We start from the raw sequence: 24,549 nt of genomic DNA on the forward strand, positions 1-24,549 counted from the left end.
TCTTTACATTTTTCTACAGCTTCTTTTTCTTTAGCTTCTCTTATTTTTCTTCTGATGTAAGCCTGCATTTTTTTATATTCATCTTTATTTCCTTTAATTAACCTTCTGCGTTCCATTAAGTGAAGGATTTATGGAGTCATCCAAGATTTCTTCTTTGTTTCTTTGTTTGGTTTTAGCAGATCTTGTTTAGTTTTCTTAATTATTTCTTCGAATTGATTGATTTCTAGTTGGATGTTATTTTCTTCTTTTAGTTGTTTCACTTTGTTGTTAATATATTCCCCCACTTGCTTCTTAACTTCCAGATGTTGCAGGGCTGTCATGTCGTAGTTAGGTCTAGACTTTTTCTTTATTGTCTTCAGTCTCACGTCCATGAATCCCACTAAAGGTATGTGGTCAGATTCAATGTCCGCTTCTGGATATGTTTTGACAGATTTAAAACTGTTTCTGAATCTTCTATTTACCAATATATAATCTATCTGGTTTCTAATTAAATTATGGGGTTTATCTGCTGGTTCCTTCCATGTATACAATCTCCTCGGTGGTAGTTTATAAAATGTGTTTAGAACCACTAGCTTGTTATCTTCTGCGAATATTTCTAGTCTGTCACCTCTTTCGTTTCTTTGTCCTAACCCAAAAGGTCCGATTAGAGACGTTTTCCGTTCGGCCCCAAGTTTTGCATTAAAATCACCCATTATGATGCTGACTTCGTGTTTAGGTATTCGTTCTAATACATTAACACTACCATTAGCAAAAAATTTTTTAGGCACTTACTTAGTGGAGGAAGAGGAATATTAAAAAAATATATTATTTTTTAGGAATATGATTTATTATGTTGTAAAATAATATTTTGTTTTTGTACTTTTTTGAATTAAATGATTTGAATAAACTGTCTCAAGTTTACGATTATTTAAAACTTCATATTAAGGATGAATATGTATCTTTCGAATTTGATCTATACGTTTTTGTGCTTGAGACATAAAGTGTGACCGCGCTTGTGATTTTTAAAAGCGCGTCCGCCCAAGGGATAAAATAAAATAATTTATAAATATTTTCCAGAAGTGTCACTGCAAATAATAATAAATAAATCCATCTGTTGATATTGTTTCTAATTTATTAAAATATGTTATTTTAAAATCACATATTCATTCCGAGTGTGGTACGAGGTCCTTGAACGAGGTATACATCGTATACTCCATTTGCTTAGCTCGGGCATATTTTGACAGATTCATTGTCAGAAACGTACAACACAACAATTCCTACTTCTCAGTATTAAGGTGGTATTAATAGCTCAAGTATCATACTATTGCAGACTTCTTTCGTTAAAAAAAGAAGAATTATTCTTAATAGTGGAAGTGTATACTAAAACCATCAAATTTTGGGTAGTATATATTTAAAAAATATATTTTAGGTGTTATAATTTAACATAACCATTTATTATATGGTGCAGATAAATAAATATTGATTATCGGTAATTCGCAAAGTTCTATTTTATTTACTATTTAGTTTGTTTACTATTAATATTGGCTATGAGTACGTATGCTTGGTTGTATAGTAATTTCCAGTCACTTTTAGTCTGTCAAAAAGTAACTAACTTCGCAAAAAAATAATTACTAAATTAAAAAAAATAAGGTTGAATGCTCGAATAAATGAACTTTGATCAGATAAAAGGCATATATCGAGCACAGTTTAATTTAATCTTGCCCAAGTACTTTCGATCCCTAGATCATCTTCAGGGGCATCTGAAATAAGCCAAGAAACGTTTTTTTTATAACCAAAGAAATTGATTAACTTCGATAAAAACTCGAAGTTTATGATTGAAAAAAGGTTTTTATGTGATTAACGTTTATAGACTTACTTCGTCAATTGTGGCCTATCCGGCAAGAACAAGATACCATAAACATATGAATGTACATAACACTACACTACAATGAACAAACAATTGTTTGACCTCTTGAATACAGGGAGCTCCACATACATCCAGATCCAGTCTGAAACCTCTTCTTGCATAGACCTAAGTTTTTGCGATCCTGTAACCGGTCCTCTGCTTTAGTGGCAAACACTAGATAGTTTATATGATAGCAATCACTACACCATTTTAATCTCAAGTCATATCACCGAAAATGTGGAAGTCAAATGCAAATGGAAAATTGCCCATGCAAATTTAAGGTTATTCAGTGATACTCTTGAAGACCTTTAAAACGAAATAATTTTCAAGGAAAACATCGAAGCTGCCGTAGAGCAATTTACAAATTGCATTCTAACTGCGACCGACCAATGTATAGGTAAATGCAATATAAATTCCTTAAGAAAGGCCGTCCCATGGTAGAGCGACTCCTGTTAACTCGCAAAAAAAGAATACAAGAAGGCTCTTAATAGATATCGTAAAACTCGTAGTATGGAAGATCTTAATTATCTTAAGAAAATATTTTCAAAATCCAAACGAATTCTGAAGGAAAGCAAAAAAGAATCCTGGAAAAAACTCATTGACAGCATAACTTCAGATACCCCTCCCGCCCAAGTGTGGACAAAAATTAAATAAATGGAAGGTTTAAACACATACCGCAAAAATATCCGCAATAATAGATGGCGATACTGTCATTACAAATGATAATCAAATAACCGAAACGCTAGCCAAATACTTTCAAATGAAAACTAAGTCTGAACTCTCCATTTCGTACCCCTCGTACAACTCACCAACTAACCCTATCCAAACCAATCCAATAAAGCTTGTTGTCACAGAAATGGAGTTAAATTTGGCAATCTCATCACTAAAAATCTCATCTGCAGGTCCTGATGACATCCCGTCTATCTTTCTCAAACATCTACAGGCAGGAACCATCTTGAAGATACTTGCGCTCTACAATAAGATAGGGTTCAGCTTGCCGAGTCTTTGGCGACAGTCCCTTACCATATCGATCGAGAAAAATGACTTTTCTTCTAACGCTGCCAGTGCCTACAGGCTAATCTCACTAAAGCCACGGTTTGTTAGAACAGTGCGTAGCGCACAGCATACACGTACAGCAGAATCTGTTATACTCGACTCACGGAGTTTTGATTGAGTCGGTTTGTTAGATTAATTCGCATAAATATTCTGTCGCTCTGTAAACAAGTTTAGAAATTAGTTTTACGTTTATTCTCTCAAAGGTTGTACATTTAAAAAAATTAATTCTTGCAAACTTAACGCAATAATTTTATTGCGTTATTTATTCCTCCACGAAGAGGAGGAAGACAAAGAGTTGATAACGTTAAATCTAAATAAAAGAAATAAAAATGTAAACGAATTTTTTTCATGTCTTATTACAGAAGGTGCTTTTAAATTAATAGTCTAAGAAAGATTATTTTAAAACGAGGAAAAATTTCGAGAATATTTTAGACTTTCCAGGAATTTATTTGGAACTGTCTTACAATTTGTACTAGATCCACTAGTCTTTTATCTTCCTGGGGAGAAAATTGAATAGGCATCACTTAATTATTACAATAATAATAACTATATAAAAATACAATTATAATTTCGGTATAGATGTATACGCTGTGAGCTCAGCTGAACGTTTGCGTCCAAATCAAATCGCAGTTGATTCCAGCGAACACCGTCGACGTAAACGGCTATCGCTCTGTAGTGCGCGCAGCTCAGCAGAACCTAACAAACCGTTATCATAGGGAATCATTTCATTGATTTTGACGAACGTACGTGGCGTTCGACTGACTGTGTTATGCGTCGCTTACCGTTCTAACAAACCACAGCGTAACATGCACAATGTGCAAACTACTAGAAGAGATGATAAATATACGTTTGCTTTGGTTTTTTGAAGAAAACAATCTAATAGATGCAGCACAGTCGGGATTCAGACCCAATCGAAGTACGATGGATAACCTGGTACTTCTCCAAACAGAAATAACCCAAGCTATATCAAATAAGAATGACGTCATCACAGTTTCCTTAGACTCAGAAAGTGCCTTTGACACAATAAACAGAGCTGCTATTATTAAAAAACTTTAGCAACTCAATTTAACGGGTAATATTGTCACCTTTATAAACAATTTCCTACAAGAGAGGTCATTCAAAGTAGTTGCAAACGGGAAAACATCTACATCACATATCTCACAAAATGGAGTCCCCCAAGGCCTTTTGCCCAAAGCTTTTCTCTGCCCGACGCTATTCCTTCTAAGCATCAACGATATAAACTTTCTTGTTCTCCTTCCATTAATACTCAATATACGCAGATGATCTTGTCCTTTATTGCCAAGGTAAAGTTACAAGGAGCACATGCTCGTTACTCCAAAACACTTTTAATAATTATCATAACTGGTCCACTAAAATCGAAATCAAATTTTCATTTGGAAAATCTAAAGTCATAAACATGACTTCTGACTGTCTGAAAATCTAAAGTCATAATCATGACGGTGATGTCTTCTCTAGAAGACATCACACTCACCCTATTCGATTTCACCTAAATGGATCTCCTCTTCAAGTGGTTGATAAGCACAAATTATTAGGAGTTATTTTCAATAAAAGACTTACATGGAGAGGTCAGATACATAATAAAAAAACAAACTGCCTAATAGAATTAATATTTTAAAAACTCATCAAGTTCATCATCAATGGGAAGCAAAAGAGAAAGTTCTCTTAAGAATTTAGAGAACAATAATATGCTCCAGGTTGGATTACGCAAGCATTCTCTACATATCTGCTTCCGACTCTTACCCTTAAAGTCTGAATACAATTCATAACACTTCTTTACGCATTAGCCTCGGCGCCTTTGAATCAAGTTCTTCTGAAAGTCTTTATATCGAATGTTCAGAACCTCCACTTTTATAAGACGGCAACGTTTACTACTGTATTACTTCCAATCCAAAAAACCCAGTAATTTAACTAATTAGTACTCCCCATCCTGCGGGTAATAGTCACCGTCCGGCACATTCTCTCACAAATTTAAAAAAATTTTCTAAAAAAAAACAGAACTAAAACTCACAACTCAGTTTAATACGTCTAGATTTGCCCCGTGGACCAAAAAGCTACCTACTGTCCTTATCAGCTTAAACCGATACAAAAAAGAAAACGTCCAGAACTCTTTTGGTACAAGCATCTGAGGAACTTATACAGACAAAGCGTTATGACAATAGTCTCTACACAGATGCCCCCAAAAAAGAACAGGCCGTCGGCTGTGCCGTCAGTACCTTAACTACAATAGTAGTATCATATCGGCTTTCTTTCAGATGCAGTATACACACAGCTGAACTGTACGGAATACTCAGGGCATAAGACTGGCCCATTGCTAATGAGAAATCATTAGCAATATGCACCGATTCTCTCTCCGCAATTGACTCAATCAGAAATATATACTCCATACATCCCATTGTACAGTGCATCCAGAGTATCTGCCAGCAGCAGTCAAAAAATGGGGTTTCAGTTACTATTATCTGGATACCATCCCATGTTGGTATCAATGGAAATGAGAACGCTGACCATGCATCAAAACTGGCCTACTCCTCAGAAAATATGGAAAACATACAACTTCACCAAGACCTAAAGGCCAGTATCAAGAACAACATACTAAGCACTTTGCAAACACAATGCAACGTGCCAAATACACAACTAAGCATAAGTCAACCAACTATTACCTCCATCATCATGCCTCAATATTATTATTAGAAGGATCAGCATAGGTCACACTCGTCTTATTCATGTATATCTGATGTCTTTTGAAAACCATCCTCGCTGTGAACATTGTAATGAGTCCTTAACAGTCCAGCACATATTACTAGAATGTGGATACTACAAACCTCTTTGAGGTTTGTAGTCGACACTACAACTTTCAAAATAAATTAAGTGATCTACTCGGTTCTACAAACGTGTACAGTACCATAATTCGTTTCGTAAAAGACTGTCAGCTTTACTACTTTGCGTAATTATATTAAGATATTGTTAATGTACACTAACTTGTATATAAACAGATTTTATACAGGGTGTTTCAAAAAAAGGTAACCCCGTCTTTAGGGTAGGTAAAAAACTGAAAAATAATTGGGGTTTGCTTAGTAAAAAAATTTTGTAACGCCATCCGTTTTCAAGATACTGGGCATTGAAAAAAACAATATACGCATTTTTTACGATTTTGCCGAAACTACTGGCAACATTGTAATAAAATTTTATACGAATATGTTTTGGAAGCTGATACATTCCATGAATTTGTTTTTATATCTGATTATCTGATCGTACTAAGTATTAGTCAATACAACTTTTTTAAGAGTATAATTAATTAATCAAAATTTCAAGTAAACTTAAACATCATTCAATTTACACGAAAAAGGTACTTTTGGTAAAACTCGATACTGTGTACCCTTTTCGGAATATTTTGATTTGAAAATTATGTGAAAACATCCTGTATGTATGTAAACATAAACATATTGTAATCAATTGTGCACTATAGCCGGTTCACAATTTGTTGATAGCTCACTACAAGTTTAACCCTAATTAGAAAACTGAAATACAGAGAGGATAGGTAATACGATATAATAGTAAAAACCAACCTAAAACTGACGGTTTAAGACGTTTTCGACTAACCCACCTTATATCTGAAGGAATACAATACCTTATAATCCTATTACGGGGGTATTTTAAATGGTTAGAGATGAACGACCAGTGTCGTAGAGTAAATGATTGAAATATTTATTTGAACTAAATAAATGTATTTTTTAAATTGTACTTATGTAAATTGTATTTTTTAATAAAACTTATTTATTTTATTCAAAAATAAAAAGTTTCTTGCCATTTGTAAAAGATACATTTATTTAATTAAGGAAAAAGGCGCCAAATGTCGCCTGGCATAATTTCCAATGTGTTTTAAATGTATCCATTATTTTCGAATCCGTAGAAAACTAATAAATATTTTTGAAAAATTTAAACGCAGAATGAAAGATTACCTACATTATTACTGAGGGCAGAAAGTCCCTGAAAACTTCTACAATGTTTATTTTAATATGTTATGTAACAGGGGTGAAAATATAAGAAAAAATATAGTATAATTTTTAATTGAAAATATTGCATGCAAAAGAAACTTTTTATTTATTCTAATAAATATTTCATTCTGCCTAAACAGCATTTTTCAAAAATGCTGTTTAGTTTTCTCAGGATTTGAAAAAAAAAATGGATACATTTAAAACACATTGAACATTTTGACAGACGACATTTTGCGCCTTTCCCCTTTAATACCTTATGATTGCAACTACTATTACTTACCTTATATAATTACGATTAGAAAACTATTTAAATTCAAAATAAATAGGATCAACTTCGGAATCCGAGTCGTCTTGAGGGTAAATAATTAGCGGTTGTCTCTCTACGGTCACATCAATTATGTTATCAAGATCCCACATTTTTTGTTCTTCTTCTATTACATGCCTTACTGCATCTTTCCAGTTTTGTTCTGTAATATGTTGTAAAGACTCGTATAACAATTCACGTACAGCTTGTATTTTATATAACGTATTTTTTCTAGCCACATAACTTTTCATTTGTGCCCAAATGAGTTCAATTGGATTTATTTCGCAGTGGTAGGGTGGAAGTCTAAGGACTGTAATGTTTCCCCTTTCCGCCATTTTGTCAACTACATATTCCTTGAACTTAGATTTGTGTTGCCGGGCAATTTTTAGAAGTTCTGCTTTTACCATTCCATCTTCGTAAGGCAGATACTTATTCCGCAGCCAGTCAAGAATATCCTGTTTCTTCCATGCAGTCGTTGGAAGTCTTCCTACTAGTCGTGAATTATAAGGTGCATTATCTAATACTATAATTGAATTTGGTGGTATATGTTCAATCATCTGCTCAAAATACTCTTCGAAAACATCAGCTGTCATCTCCTCGTGATAGTCTTTTGTGCTTTTGGTCTGAAATTCCAACAAACCATGCTTAACAAATCCTTTTTCACTGCCAATGTGAGAAATTAATAATCTACTGCCTTTACCAGAAGGTAGGGAGATATCAGTAGATCAACCTTCCATAAAGGCTTGCCTGGAGCTTAATATATTTTTATCTGACTAAATTTTTTTAGAGTATGACCTGAGTTTACCCACGTTTCATCCTGGTAGAAGATGGGCCTTCCTTCAGCACGGAATTTTCGTATGGATCTTAGATAATTTCTTCTCCAACATATTATCTACTCCCGGTCAATCAAAAGTGATTTTCGGTCTGATTTCTCCCACCGGAAATTTAATTCTTTTAAAACTTGCCACAATTTAGTTTGTCCGATATAAGGCAAATCCGGGTTGTCCCTAACTTCTTGTAAAATTTTGTTTAGGTTTGGTATTTCTTTTTTGAAAAAAAATCCATGAATTTTCCTTCGAATACCATTTTTGGCAAATTCATCACTTTCAATAGGCTTTTTCCCTCTCTTTAAGTGTTCGTTTTTGTTTGGGTTATATATAAAGAATTTTCTTTCTGATAGGAACCTATATATAGTTGACTCTCCTACGCCAGTCATGTTGGCACAACTTTCGACTATGTTGCGAACAGTGTTTGTGGGATTCTGAGAAACCAGAGCATCGCGAACATTCAGGACAATAGTCTTCTCTCTTGGGGAATAGACAGACTTACTGACTGTAAGCAACAGTACCGGTGTAAAACTTGATGATGTTGATGATGAAGCCATCACAAACAATCCAACAAAACGAGCACGAGCAAAAGGTACGTATATGTTCGTAGGTATATGGAATAAAAAATCACTTACGCACTGCATATAATTTGCAAAAGAAATATTCGAGACGCGAATTACTGCCGTGGACGCGGACACACCGACGAGCCGTAAATTACATGCGATAAAAAACGTACTAAACAAAAAAATTGTTTTCGTTCGGAATAACTCCACCCTTTTAAGTTAAGTTTCGAATATAAACTGAACAAACGAGGCACGTGGCCAAAGCATACCCATTATATTATTAAAAATCTGGGGAATTCCATCCTAATTATCTTGCAAGGAATAGTACCTTCGGATATGAATTCCAGGTTTTCTAGTAAAGTGATTAAACGCGAAGATTAGTATTTAAATATCCAAAGAGATAAGGTATTCTTATTTACAAAATTGTTAATGGTTTAAATCTTATTTTTATTAATATAATATAATTACATAACATTAGCCGTGAAAGTTTTAATTGTTTTTTTTTCTAAATATATTAGTATTAAAATATGGTACGACCGTTTTATGAGTTTGAGGCACATTTCGTGCTATCAACAATTTATGAACGGAGAATACTGTCGAGACACTTTAATTTAAAATAAAAAAAAAACCGCATATTTTACAATAGTTATTTTGTTAATAAAAATTTAGTCTAAAATATTTTCTAAAAATATTTCAGTATTTGAGAAACGGCATAAAATATGAGAATATGTGCCATTTGTCTTGTATTGTGAGATGTTTGGACTTTTCTGTAATATTCTTCTGCTCCAGTGACCTCTTTACTAGGGAAACACTCGTAACTAATGTACTTGTTGACATTTTCCTTTCTCATAAAATTGGAGTGTAAAGAAGTTCCATTTTTATTGCGTTTATTATCTAACTTGATATATTAATCCTGAAATACATTAGTTTTGTACGCTGTGGTGTATATGGAGTTTCCATGATAATGTTATTTATCTGCTCGTTTTATGGATTTCCATTAAAGTGTAAAAGCAAATAAAATTATAAAGTAGAGAACTAAATAGTTTTGTCACATTCGTCTTTGGTATACCAGTTAGAAAAATTTGTATTTTCACTAATATTGCATACAAGATTTTTTTAGTTCCAATGCATTGAACGCTACACAGATAAACACAGAAATTATATTACAACAAAACTAAACTATTTTTATATGTGTCACTAGGAATTAAACAAACAAAAAACTTATATAAATTCTATATTTTGGCAAAGAAGTCATTGCTTTCTTGACCATTAAAAAATTTATGTTAGCTGTTTATAATCTATTTAAAAAATATATTGTGTCGATATTCTAATATTTTACGGAAGAGTATAAAAGATACAAAGATAAACCAATACCAATCCTGTATATGACTGTCAATCCCCTTATTTACATTTTTATGGGTTTATGCGCTGAAATGTTTCTGGAAGTTGTCTCTAAAAACTCAGCTGCACTCATTTGTTGTTTGTCGGACAGGTGTTGATGGGATAAATAGAAAAATCCAAGTTTTTTCCAGAATAACTAATTTCATGGATTACCAAGAATAGTGGCAGGATTTATTCCAGAATATTTATCCCCTTTGTTACTACAAAGCTTAAACAACGATTATTCTCATTTAGATTTTGCTGCAAAATATGGAAAATAACAGATAGGCGGACATCTAATTAATAGATTATTAAACTTTAACCTAATATCCTAAATTTTAAAGTATAGCCAAAAATACCAAATAATATATCAAAATGCCAAAAAATAATAAAAAATTTTTAATAAATGTTTCAAAGACACTTGCTTACTGATGCAGCTTTCCTAAAAAAAGTTTAAAGCAAGGGTTGTCGAGACAATAAACTATAGTAGGTATATTTGAAGAATAAGCTGGAGTAAATTCTTAAAAAAAAAAAAAAACTAAATTGTTAACCCGGCGTCACATACGTAGATTTTTCTGTCATTAGTACATATGTGGGGTGTCACAAACCCCAATTTCTAAGAAAATCAAAATTTTTTCTGGCAGTTTTTTTATATGTTTTTTAATTTCATGGTCTGAAGTGATCATCTAAGGACTATTTAAACAAAAAAGAAATAATCAGAACACCTTTATTCAAAAGAAATTAAAAATAAACTAATAATAGGCAATTCTCCATAAGCAAAAACCACAACTTAACTGAACAATCTTACCAAAAAATATAAACACCATATGATCAAAAATACAATAGTAAATGAAAATCTAATAGTAAGATAATACAAGGAAAAACTCTCCGGCTGTACAGTAAAAGAAAAAAAATTAATCGCTATTTGAATTCATGCAATTTTGACAACTTATGACAGCATGCTCCAGGCACAGTAATGATTCACAGTTTGAACAGAAATATTTAGTTTTCCGATCTCGGCTTCTTGGACATACTGAACATCTTCCCATGAGTTTTGGAATCTTGGCAGGTGTCACTGCAGGGGCATCTTGGCCAAAATGTGCAATGTTTTGACGAATACTCCTTGGTATTCTTAGATTATTTTTTCTTTCAGATATGTGGTCCTGGATCAATTCAAAGCCCAACATTTTGATAAACAATCTTCTGGCAAGTTTGAAATCTTGATTGTTTTCTCTGTATATCATCAAAGCATTTATGGCGGCTGTATTCAAGAGAGAAAACACGATCGTAAGAGGCCATCTCCGAGTTTCTAGATACGTTATATGATGCAGACAGTTCATCCACTACATCTACTCCACTTTTAGTAAAGTTGTAGAAGCTTATTATTTCTGGTAAATTTTTATCGCCAGTTGCTTCATCAATAGCTCCATCATGGTGCATGGTGGACAACAGTAGGACGTTTTTTTTTTTTTTTTATTTTTCGGCCCATACGATAAAAGTGTAATATCTTTCTGAAAGCCAAATAAAGATGTCATTTGTTCTGTGTTCTGGACTGTCAAAAATTGTGCTGGGATGCATCGTTTGTTCTTTCTCAGCATGCCTACTGACGTAAGTTTATGCTCGTTCAGCAATTTTATCATTAATTCATAACTAGTGTACCAGTTGTCAAAGGTCACATTTCGGTTGGAACCAGAAATAGGTTGTATTAGCCTCTCTACTATATCTATTGGGGAATTACTAACACTGTAGGGACCTTCTGGCTGTTTTCCTGCATACACTTCCAAATTTAAAACGTAGTACGAACGGGCATCAACTAGGGCTTGCACTTTGATCCCATACTTTGCAGGCTTGTTGGGCATGTACTTATTTGGCAGCACATCTTCCACGAAAAGACTCCAACTTCTCATCTATCGTCACATATTGAGAAGGAGTGTAGGCCTGCTTACAATTTTCAATAAATTTGTCCAGAATTCCACGAACTCGAGCTAATTTGTCAATCGCCAATCTGTCTTTACGATTCTCGATGTTATCGAACCGAAGACCATCAGGAATTGAAAACGATATATTGCGGAATATATCGACACCAGTCCCATCTGTTTGCCATAAGTCTCTCAAATTCTAACGATTAGAATGAAACATACCTGCTAAATAAAGAAGTCCGATAAATGCTTTAATTTCACATTCATTGGTTGGTTTCACCATGCATTTATTTTGATATGCAATTGATTTTTGTTGAATTTTGAGATTGGTCCAGCTCACTATGTCTTCGATCATTTGTCGGTCAAAAAACAATTGCCAACAATCTAAAGCACGTTTAGCATTTTTTGCATAATGCTTCATACCCGGCAAATGAGTAATATTGTTCTCTGATCTTGTTCGAACCCGTTTATTATTTGAAGCAAGTTTGTTCCATTGTGTTCCGTCTTTTCCGAGATACATTTCTTCGTTTCTTGGAGGTCCGTCAGTGCTTTTATTTTCCTTCTCATTCTGAAGTTCTGTTTTTGATGTCTCCATGTCTGAATCTCCGTCAAAAACTACATCTTCTATTGCGATATCCTGCTCCGAGTCGGTGTTGTGGTCGCTTTCAGAGATATGGTCAATATCGTCATCGCTTCCCGATTCGATGGCATCGTCATCAATTTTAGCCCATAGATCTTCAAGCTTTTTCTGTTCCGCTTCGTATGACATGATATTTTAGCCAAAAAATTAAACAATTGAATATGCAGATTCAAATAAGTTAAAAATAAAAACTTACTTATAATGTCAAAATTGCAAACGCGAGTACATCGGTAGGGTTTGACACACCCCATAGCGTTTCAGGCGCGTGTAACTTCACTCACTGCCTACAATGTACTGAGGTAACGCCTGAATTCGATGGTGGGGACATTTTTGGGAAGCTATTGGGGTGGACGTGCGCATAAGTCTGCGTTTGATTTATTTTAAGAGCGATATTTGGGAGCTGGGGTTTGTGAAACCCCACATATGTAGTGCCGGGTTAAGCATATTTTAGTACGTGTGCTTTTCGTACAACGTCAATATTTTAGCTTATTTTACGTTGGGTTTGACTATTTAGATAGAAATTTTTCCATGTCACATGGACTATCGTAAAATTTAAATACCTGCTATTATTAGAACTGTGTAGGCTAGGGTTTTTTCAGCTGGTCATAGACGTACTTTAAGGGTATTACATTATTTGTTTCGGTTTGTTAGATATTTAAACCATTTTCAAAGCATATTATATTTATATAAATCTGTTTATTTTAGTAACGTTATTTATGGATATTTTTGTCGTTATGATAATGACCAATTAAATAACAAGAAATAAAGAAACTCTTAAAATACATAGGTATTTAGGTAATGGTCTTTTGGTAGTTTAGATAGAAAAAGTCGGGACGATTTTCACATTTGGTACCATTGAAGATAGCTACAAAGGAGCTGTCAATTAAATTCACAGAACAAATTTTTTACGTTTGACTGTGTTGTCATGTCTTTATAATGTATATGTTGTAGGCTTTAATTACAAATAGAGAAATTTCAAAAATATATTTTTATTATATTATTATATGAATTATGCAATTTTTTTATATACAACACGAACGAATAAATACTCGTTTCTTCTCATATTAATTTCAGTTAATTATTACAACATTTTTTTGGCATTTGCCTTTGATAATAAGCTGATAGATTTGGCAATCCTCAAACCACCAGTTGTCAGATTGTTACAGATGGTTACCAGATGTCTGTGGAAACTGTGGAAAGTACCTGAATAGTGTTCTTATTATTTTTTGAAAGAATTTCTTTTTTACTGTTAGCTTGTTAACATTCTATTAGATTTTTATTAATTATAAGTCACATGCTCTTTCCCGATTTATTAAAAAAACAGCTATGTGCTATAGCTATCTTCAATGGGATCAAATGTAAAAATCGTCCAAAAAGTCGATTAGCGAAAGATGGTTTCTGATAAATGTGAACGCTATCTTAAATAGTATAAATTTTGATTTTGTTTGGAAAACCAATGATTATTAAAATGGTTAAGGGTCTTCAAATAGTCATTCATTAATATCAGAAAATTTTTGTTTAGTCGATTATAAGCGAGTGAAGAGATCTGACACAGTCGTTTTTTGCAGGAGTGTTAGTGAGTTTATAGAATATGGAATTAACGTGTGATTATACACCAGTTAAAAAATTAAAGTTGAATCGTTTATCGCTGAACGAAAAGAGTATTATACTTAACGTCTACAATTATTTTAAGCAACACAATCCTTCCAATACTGTTGATAGTATAGTTGAAATTTCGTCTAAAGTAATGGGATATACAAAATCAACTGTATATAAAATTTTAAAAGAGGAAAAATCAGCTGGTATAACGCCACCCATACCGAGACCAGGAAGACCAAAATTGTCGAAAGTGAATGTGGATGAATTTTTCAAAAATGCAATTCGTAGAATGGTCCACTCATTTTTTTTAACAAACAAATACCAACTTTAGATAAAGTTTTACAAGCCATTACCGACGATCCCGATTTACCCACAATAAGTAGAGACAAACTTTGGAAAGTTTTGCATGAGTTAAACTTTAAGTATGAAAAAGTGGGCAGACAGTCAATGCTTATCGATTCCGAAGAAATTGTGTGTTGGAGACGAGACTACCTCAGAAAAATAAAAAAAATGAGGACAGAAAATAAGAAAATTTATTATTTAGATGAAACGTAGGTTAATGATGGGCATACTGTAGAAGAGTTTGGAAAGACAAAACTATAAAAACATGTCGACAAGCATTTCTGGAAAGATATTCACCTGGTTTCAAGGAACCAACAGGTAAAGGTCGACGATTAATTGTTACCCATAAAGTTAGTATGAATGGATTTCTTAAGGAGGGTTTACTTTTGTTTGAATCAAAAAAGACCTGTGATTATCACGAAGAGATGAACGGAGACGTGTTTGAAGAATATTTCAAACAGATGATTGAATTCATACCTAAAAATTCAGTTATTATGATGAACAATGCAAGTTACCACTCTAGATTAGTTGAACGTTTACCAACTACTCAATGGAGGAAAGATAAAATTGCAATGTGGTTAACTTCTAAGAATATAATCTTTGACGATACAATGACAAAAGCAGAATTATTAGAGCTTGCTAAAATTAATAAACAAAATTATAAAAAATATGTCATTGAGGAAATAGCCAAAAAACGAGGAATTGAAATACTTCGCCTACCACTGTATCATTGCGAGCTAAATCCAATTGAATTAGTATGGGCCGAAGTTAAAAGTAACGTTGCTCGAAATAATACAACTTTTAAATTTGTCAGATGTTACTACTCTTTTTCATAAATCAATATCTAAAGTAACGACTGAACATTGGCAAAAATGTATTAATCACGTTATGGATATTGAGAAAAATATGTGGGAGCTTGATCATCTAATAGATAGCAGTATAGAACCTATAATAATTTATTCCGGATCGGATAACACTTCGTCTGAAACAGAATATGAGGAAGCTTAACTTTAAACTGTAGCTCAGAAGTTTATTTTACATTTGAACTAATTGCCGACAACTTCATTGTTTATTTTTTATTTATTTTTTATTACTAATATAATTTTCATTCTTATTTTCAATATTATTAGTATCAAGAATATTATTATTTATTTATAGAAATATATAAAAACTTACAGTATTTGTGTATGTATTTTACGTTTCAGTATAATTTATTGTATTTTATTATTTTATATTAACTGTATGTTTCACAAATAATAGAATTTTTATTCTTTTTATGTATATCTTTTTATTTTAAACCAGTATTGGATTGGATTAATTACTTTGTTCTAAATATCCAAATAAATTTAATGCAAACTTTTCTTTTAAGATTACGTTTTAGTTAGAAGATGTGCACGCCTATGTATTTCGAGGTGCGAAGATTAGTATTCTGAGAATTTACTCTTCTTATTTTTACTCTTCAAATATACTATACAAGATTGTATTTGGTAGACTTAGATAAAGTAGTTAATAGAAAGAAGAAGAATTAGAGAAGCTATAACATTGGGCAGTGAAAAATCATAAGAATTAGTATAAAGAAGAAAAGAAAATCTATTTGAAGATAACGTAGTAGTATTAGAGAAAAAAACTGTCCAAACCAATTGAAGATACAGGTGTAAAAAGAAGGCAGCTCAATTTCATCATTTTTTTTTTTTTCGTAGAAGCGAAAAACTGTTTCTATTAATTTATACACTCTGGGCCAAAATTAACCGGCCACCTTAAAAATGAGTAATTTTTGATGTCTTATATCTCCTAAACCTGTTGTCCGATTTAGGTGATTTTTTAATATGTTATAGCCTTTTTCCTTGACAATATCCATATAATAATATTATTGCTAAACAGGTAAATTTTTATTGTTTACCTTCTTCTTTATGTGCCGTCTTCTACCGAAGGTTGGCGACCATCAAACGATAGGTTTCTCTGTTTTGTGCCGCACGTATTATGTTCGCGGCTTCTGGTATTTGAAACCATTCTCTCAAATTTCTCAGCCAGGATTTCTTCTTTCTACCCAAACCTCTTCTACCGGGTGTACTAATCAAACTGTGTTTTTTTTCTTAAAGTTTGCATCACCCTGTGGAATATTCTAGCATTTGTAGAATACTAAAACTAAATCGTCACTATAGCCTCATGCTTTTTCAACATTTTGTTTTTTGATTGATTTGCTTATGTTGGATAATACAAAAGTTAGGTGCTTTAACTACTAGGCATGTTTTTTATTAATTTTTATCTCCGCGAAAGAGAAAAAATAATCTTTTTGAAAAAAAGTCATTTGTTACAGTAAAAATCCAATGAATAAAATCTTCGAAGAAAATTCAAATTAACAATATTTTGGAAATCAAAGTCTAATTGAAAAAAAATTGGGTATAAATAATGGGTGTTGCCGCCTCTAGCCCTTAGAACTTCCTGGAGCCGGTTTGGCAATCCATTCATGATATCCTGGATATCACATTGGGGGATATTGTGCCACTCCTCTACCGCAGCTGTCTTCAGCTCTTCAAAGGATGCAGGGGCTGGTACTCTTGCTCTTACCCGTCTTTTGAGATTGTCCCAGATATGCTCAATTAGGTTAAGATCGGGATTATCTATATGCTAGTCTATGTATATGCTGGCCATGGTAGAACTTAAATGCCGACCTCATTAAAGTACTCACGGGTAGATCTTGCTGTATGGCAACGTACATTGTCATGCATTAGTCTGAAGTTATCACCAATGAATAGTGCGAAAGGCCTGACATGGTCTTGGAGAACTTCTTGCACGTATACTTGGGCATTCATACTGCCTCTACCGAACACAACAAGATCAGTACGCGCTTCGTAAGAAATACCTCCCCAAATCATTATTAATCCTCCTCGGTAAGCCACTGCTTCGGTTATAGCGCATGCAGAAAACCTTTCATTTTGACGCCTATAGACACGTTGATGTCCATCTAGACCTTTTAGGGCTATTCTGCTCTCATCTGAGAACAGTATGTTCTTCCATTCCGCCATAGTCCAGTTAGTATATTCTGGCGCAAAATGAAATCTAGCCCTACGGTGTTGTGGGAGCAGTTGTGGCGCGCGAGCTGGACGAAAAGCCCTCAAGTTTATTTCTGACATTCTTCTTCTAATCGTTTGTCTACTCACACTAACGTTTCTCATCTCAAGAAGAGACATACGAGCTTCAGGAGACGTGCAAAAGCGATTTCTTAATACTTTAGTGACAATGAAGCGGTCATCTCGAACTGAAGTGCATCGTTTTCGGCCTTGACCTGGCCTGCGGTTGTACGATCCTGTCTCCCGAAATCGTCTGATGGCAACTTGTACCGTAGTTCTGAGTACATCGAGTATACCAGCGATATGACGTTGACTGTAACCAGCATCAAGTAAAGCCACTATCGTAGCAGCATCAGTTAAAACGAGTGGCATTTTTAAAATCCCAAACAATAAATAGGCACTAAAATTTCAACTTAAACAATATTCGCTCACAATGATATAAAATTACAATTTTAATTGTTAATTTTAATACAAATTTAATTTTAATTACAATTTGTTTAAAAATTGTTATTAACACGGAAACAGATTTGCAACAATGTCGTACAACGACTACATGTCAAAAATCCTTCGATGACACAAATTTAGGAAACAAACTGTCACAGGTAATTTAAACAAAATAACAATAAAGGTGGTGGGGTTAATTTTGCTGGTTAGTTTAATCATCTGTATTGATAAAAAACATGGCTAGTTGTTAAACTACCTAACTTTTGTATTGTCCAACATAAGCGAATGAATCAAGAAACAAAATATTAAGAAAACATGAGGCTATAGTTAAGTTTTAATTTCAATATTTTATAAAAGCTAGAATATACCACAGGGTGATGCAAACTTTAAGCAAAAAACACAGTTTAATTCGTACATCCGGTATAAAATAAAAATTTACCTGTTTAGCAATCATATTATTATAAGATAGATATTATCAAGGAATAAGGCTATAACATATTAAAAAAAAATCACTTAAATCGGACAACAGGTTTAGGAGATATAAGACATCAAAAATTACCCAGTTTTAAGGTGGCCGGTTAATTTTGGCCCAGAGTATATATTTTATTGATATGTAGAGGTATTTTTAGTACAATATACATAATATATTCACAAAATATTCTTTTTTGAAAATTTTATTGGATAGTAAAATCAAAAAGAAAACACTAGAGCTGTATCCTTTTTAGAAAGAAAAACTAAAAAAAACACAGACAAATTTAAATGTGATATATTAACAAATAAACATAAACGAGTTCTCTGTAAAACTATCTTTTTCATCCTGAGTTGGTTTTTGTTTTTGACACTTCAGCTGGTCGCACAACCACATACAATCAGAAGGCACACATTTTGTTGCAAGTTCCTTTACATGGAGTAATTTTGGGCGCTTAATAGGTAAAAGACCAGAGTAGAGGCGTAATGATAAAGAAGGTAAAGTCAAAGTAACGTCATGTTGCTGAAAAATGCAGTCCTTAGGAAAACTATATGAAATATTGCATTCCAAGCCTTTCGTTGTGTACTCCATCACTCGATAAGTAGTTATACCAAATTTTTGTTTTGTTTGGTTTGACACGCACTTTAAAAAATTCCCACTGAAATGACTACTGAAGTTCAAAATTATTTCTTGGGAAATTGGAATTACTATGAAGGGTATAGCCGGTTAAAATAGTGAGAAATGCCCCCAGCGATATTTTAAAAATAAAAATACCATGTTATATCACAAAGTATTCAACTAAAAATTTTTTAGACCCCTAGACCCAAAGATAAGGTCAAAAAAATATATATAAAACGTGTTTTTTTGTTTTTTGGCCATATCTTTGGCTTTAATTATGGCAAAAACTCATTATTTTTCAGTTTGTAGGATATTTTATTGTCTACATTATGGTATTCTTTACAAAATTTTTAGCAGAAAATTCATGTTTTTAAAAGCTTTGGAAATTTTTGGAAATTTGAAAAAATCGTGTCTAGCGCTACTCCAAAAAAATATATATATGATTGGTTGACTGTCAAGTTATCTCCATAAATTTTTTTCAGATTTTTATAGATGAAGCATCATGATTAAAATAACGAAAAATCATTTTTGGTCTAGTTGGTTAAGATAGTAAAATGTATTTCGCAATGTTCCAAAAATAAAACAACGATGTACTTTTATTTCAAAAAATACTGAACCAAAATAATTTTTGGATCTCTAGATCCAAAAATAACCTCAAAAAATGTTAAAACGAGTTTTTTTGCTTTTTGACGATATCTTCAGTTTTATTCATTGTAAAAACTCAATTTTTTTTAGTTTGTAGAATGTTTTATTGTCTACATCGCTGTATTTTTTTTTAATTTTTGGATTTAAATTTAAATCTTTGGAAACATTTAAAATTTTTAAATATCGTTTAAAAAAAACTATGCCAAACGCCACTCCAAAAAAATATACATATTGTTTAAGTGGTTTTCTCCATAATTTTTGTTAGATGTTTATAGGTGGGGCGTCATATTCCAAATATTAAAATATCATGTTGTTCTACATAAAAAATGATTAGATCAAAAAAATTTTAGACACCTAGACCCAAACGTTAAAAAAAATTTAAACATTTTTCGTTTTTATCTTCGGTTTTAATAATCTTAGAAACCTTTTTTTATTTATAGGGTTTTTTATTGCCTACAGCATTGTATTAAAATTTTAATTAAATATACCAATTACAACAAAAGTGTTTTACTTCGATGTTCGAGTTTTTAACTATATGGTATACAGCCAACTCCCGGGAATTATCCTTTTTTAAGGTTACATATATATACATAGTTTATATATATATATATATATATATATATATATATATATATTATATATATATATATATATATATATATATATATATATATATATATATATATATATATATATATATATATAAACATACATAAGTTAAGTTACCAAACGCTTCCCAGGCTAATCCTATGCGACCTGGGAGCTCACATGCCTGGTTATCTCTGCCCAACCGAATTTTATGTTCAAAGTACTTCCCTTCCATCAACAGCAATATTTCGATTAAGCACCAGATTTGTCATTATTTGCGCTTTATTCAAATTAATCTTTAGTCCGACCTCCAAGGAAGCGTGATATCATTTTTTAAACATTATTAGTGCATTACTCATACGATCGGCTATAAGCATGGTGTCATCTGCAAATCTCAAATGACTGAGCTTCTCTTCATATATGTTGATACCATACTCGTTCAAATGTGCCTTCTTACAAGTATGTTCCAAAAGCATAGTGGATAGCTTTGGAGAGACGCTATCTCCTTGCCGTACTCCTCGCTGTATGCAGAATTTATTTGTGTCTTGTTCAGATAGTCCTACGCTAGCTGTGGCATTTTGGTAGATATATTTGATTATGTAGCGCGTGTAGCGATGGTCTATTCGGCATTATAACAGTAGCTTATAACATTTTCTGATGACGTACATTTATCGACTACGAGAAAAAAGGATAAGTTAATAATATTCCTTTATTCCTTAACGTGACTTAAAATAAGTTAATATTACTGTCTTAATTATTAATCTTAGCTTTAGATTTGTATATTAGGACTTTTTTATCGACAAACTCATAAATTATCCATTTGGGATAATGGTTTTCCTTGCCCACACTTGACCAGATGAGCAGGTATAAGGTTTATAGTGTAAGTTATTTAACATTATATTATATTTATACTTTATTAAACTAACAAATATATTTTAAATTACATTTCTTGATAGCTATAAATATACAGGATGGAACCTCCGGAAACTCGATTTCCGTGCACCCAGCCCAATATCCGAAAAGCCCATACTCTGATTGGACTGGTAAATGCATTTTATTGGTTATACAGTGTAAAATAATCGAGGTTACTCACAGATATTCAATTAATTATACTAAAGTCGTCCTCTACATCCGAGATGTCGGATTCGCTTTCGCTACTCTCCCCTGTGTTCGCGTGTATTATCAATTGGTCTACGTCATCTTGCAGGTTGTCCGCAGTCCACATCTCAGTTTCCGTTTTCTCAACAAGATGAGTGACATAATTGCGCCAATTTTGCTCTGTGACGCGTGCGAAACCGTCGTCGATCAACTGGCGTACCTCGTCGTTTTTAAAAGTGGTATTATGGGTACCTACATATCGCTTAACTTGGTTCCACACCATTTCTATAAGATTCAATTCACAGTGATATGGAGGAAGCCTTAAAATATAAACATTATGTTGTGAAGCATACTTATCAAGATAATAATTATCGTATTGATCTTTAAAAGCACGCGCTGCTTCTAATAGCTCGGATATCAAATAACACTCCTCGAAAAACATGTCTTTTTCCACTAGCCATTCCTTGATTGCAGCTTTATTCCATGAATTGTTAGGGAATCTCTCTTTACGGGAGTGGTACGATGCATTGTTCATTACAATAACATTCCTGCGACCATTATTTGGTAAATTTGATATTAATGTCTCTTTAAACCACGACTCAAAATATGCGGCATCCATTTCATCGTGATAGTCGCCATCATTTTTCTTTGCCAGAAAAACACGCTGTGTGCCAGGAAGGAAACCTCCTGAAAAACCTGCATGCAATAAAACATATCGTGGACCTCGTTTAGTACGTGCTTTTAAGCCAGTACTTAAACCTTTGAGAAAAGCATCACGACTGTTTTGTATCGTAGTATCGCACCATTCGTAATTTATAGATTCTTCTTCTTCTTTCAGTGCCTATTCGTTCCGAATATTGGCAATCATTCTGGCTATAATTATTTTATTGACTGATGCTTTAAATAGATTCGTTGTTGTTGTGGAGAACCATTTCCTCAGGTTCTTCAACCATGATATTCTCCTTCTCCCAATTCCTCGCTTTCCGAATACTTTACCCTGTAGGATTACCTTCAGTAATCTGTATTTAGTGCTGTTTCTCATTATATGTCCGAGATATTCCAACTTTCTCCTTTTAATGGTATACATCACCTCTCTTTCTTTGCCCACTCTTCGTAATACGGTCTCGTTGGTTATCTTGTCTGTCCATTATATTCTTAGAATTCGCCTGTATAGCCACATCTCGAAGGCTTCAAGTTTTTTCTCCATTGCTGCAGTTAGTGTCCAGGATTCAACTCCGTAATACAATATTGAGAAGATATAACATCGTAGGAGCCTTACTTTTATCTCCAGATTAAGATTGTGGCTTTTAAAGAGTTTGGCCATGTTATTGAATGCACTCCTAGCCTTCTCTATTCTACAATAATTTATAGATTGGCCAACATTAACCCACAATTCGTCCAAATATATGATATTGCAATGGTCTTTTCCCAAACGTCGTATAGTTCTCAAATAATTATGGCGCCAATGAATAATATCCTCTCGCTCCACCACGATGCTCCTTCTGCCACGTTTCTTATAAACAAATCCAATATCTTTCAGAAGTCTGTATAAACTGTATAAAGTAGAAAGAGACAACGGCTGTATATTCTCATTACCTTGTATGAAGTTATGTATATGCTTTAAGAATGGCGGCAAATTTTTCATGATAAATTCACAATGAACAATTCTCCGTAGAATACTTCTTACACCCTCGTCATATGTGAATATTCTAGAATTTGATTGACACACTCGTTTTTTACGTTTTTTTGGCGATTTCAACGTTCCACTCTGTTCTTTTTCTTTTTTGAAATTGTAAATGTTTCTTTCGCTAACACCAGTCATCAACGAAGTACGTCTTACAGCAGCACTTACATTAAGTTGTTCCGTATTTTGTAAAAAACACAACACATTTAACACTACGAGTTTAGCGCAACCGTTAAATAATTCACCGGATTTAAATTTATGGGACTCCATGCTCTCTGTTGAAACTCGAACTAAATTTTGAAGTGTAGTCCAAAAGCACTTTCACCCCCTACCCATCCTTAGGATGGGTAGGGGGTGAAATAGGGAAAGCTTGGAGTTTATCAAATACTAATTATGACAAACAAGATTATGGCCATATTTAGGTGATTCTGTTAATGATGGTAATTTGTAGCAGAAGTTTTACAAAAGAAATGAAGACCTATTTATAGAAACAACATAACTGTATTTTTAATATTTTACATACAACAGAAAAAATCTAATTTCTATGAAAGAATTGGAAATTTGAATATTATATATAATATCTATAAATAATATCATTTCCAAGTTTCCAAATTCTTTCCTAGAAATTATGTAGGTTTTTTCTATTTTATGTAAAACATTAAAACTACAGTTATTGTATGTTGTTTTTGTAAAGAGGTGTTCAAATGTTACTCTTATGAATATGATTTAATTGTACATCTCATGTTGACGTTTTATATGCAAAATTCATAGGTTTCGTTGTCAATAACTCATCAATGCCTTTTTATTCTACTGTATACGTATACATGATATAAAATATTTTAGTCGTACTGCCGGCAGATGCATTTTATCTAAGCCGGTCCTGTGAGACAATGTGCAATCAACAGCTGGAGAAAACCGACAACCCTGCGCGTTTATTCTCCATAAGAAAAGCATTGCCGTATCTTACCCGTACTGCACTCTCAGTCTGACATTTTCTATAGACGCATTAATGCTGCAACTGTCTCTTCTAATCCTCTTAATACTATGTACCGGATTAACTTTACACTTACAAATCCCATTCCCTTCCTTTCAATTCCTCCTCGGATAATGGACCTCCACCAAACTAATACATATTTAAAAAAAATTTAATTAATACGAAACAATTAAAAAAAAACATAAAACAGGATTTTTTGCAATTATACACAATAATCACTTTGGTCAATTATTATACATTAATGCTTCAAAAAGTGATTTGGCGGTTGGCTGTTCTGTCACCTCTAAACAATCTCATTTGTACTTCCTTTACTCCTCTTTTGTGCAGCTGCGTACATACTCGAAAATTTTATAGTGTCTTACAGATTGTAAAGCATATTAACCTCTCAAAAAATTAAAGATTACCTCTAC

General features: G+C 33.0%; 1 protein-coding gene across 1 annotated transcript in view; it reads right to left on the reverse strand.

Moving 5' to 3' along the window:
• prom (prominin) overlaps nucleotides 1-24,549 on the reverse strand; it is a 614,595-nt gene that overhangs the window by 293,472 nt on the left and 296,574 nt on the right. The window lies entirely within an intron of this gene.

Source organism: Diabrotica undecimpunctata, chromosome 8, assembly GCF_040954645.1.
Source record: "Diabrotica undecimpunctata isolate CICGRU chromosome 8, icDiaUnde3, whole genome shotgun sequence".
Classification (NCBI taxonomy): domain Eukaryota; kingdom Metazoa; phylum Arthropoda; class Insecta; order Coleoptera; family Chrysomelidae; genus Diabrotica; species Diabrotica undecimpunctata.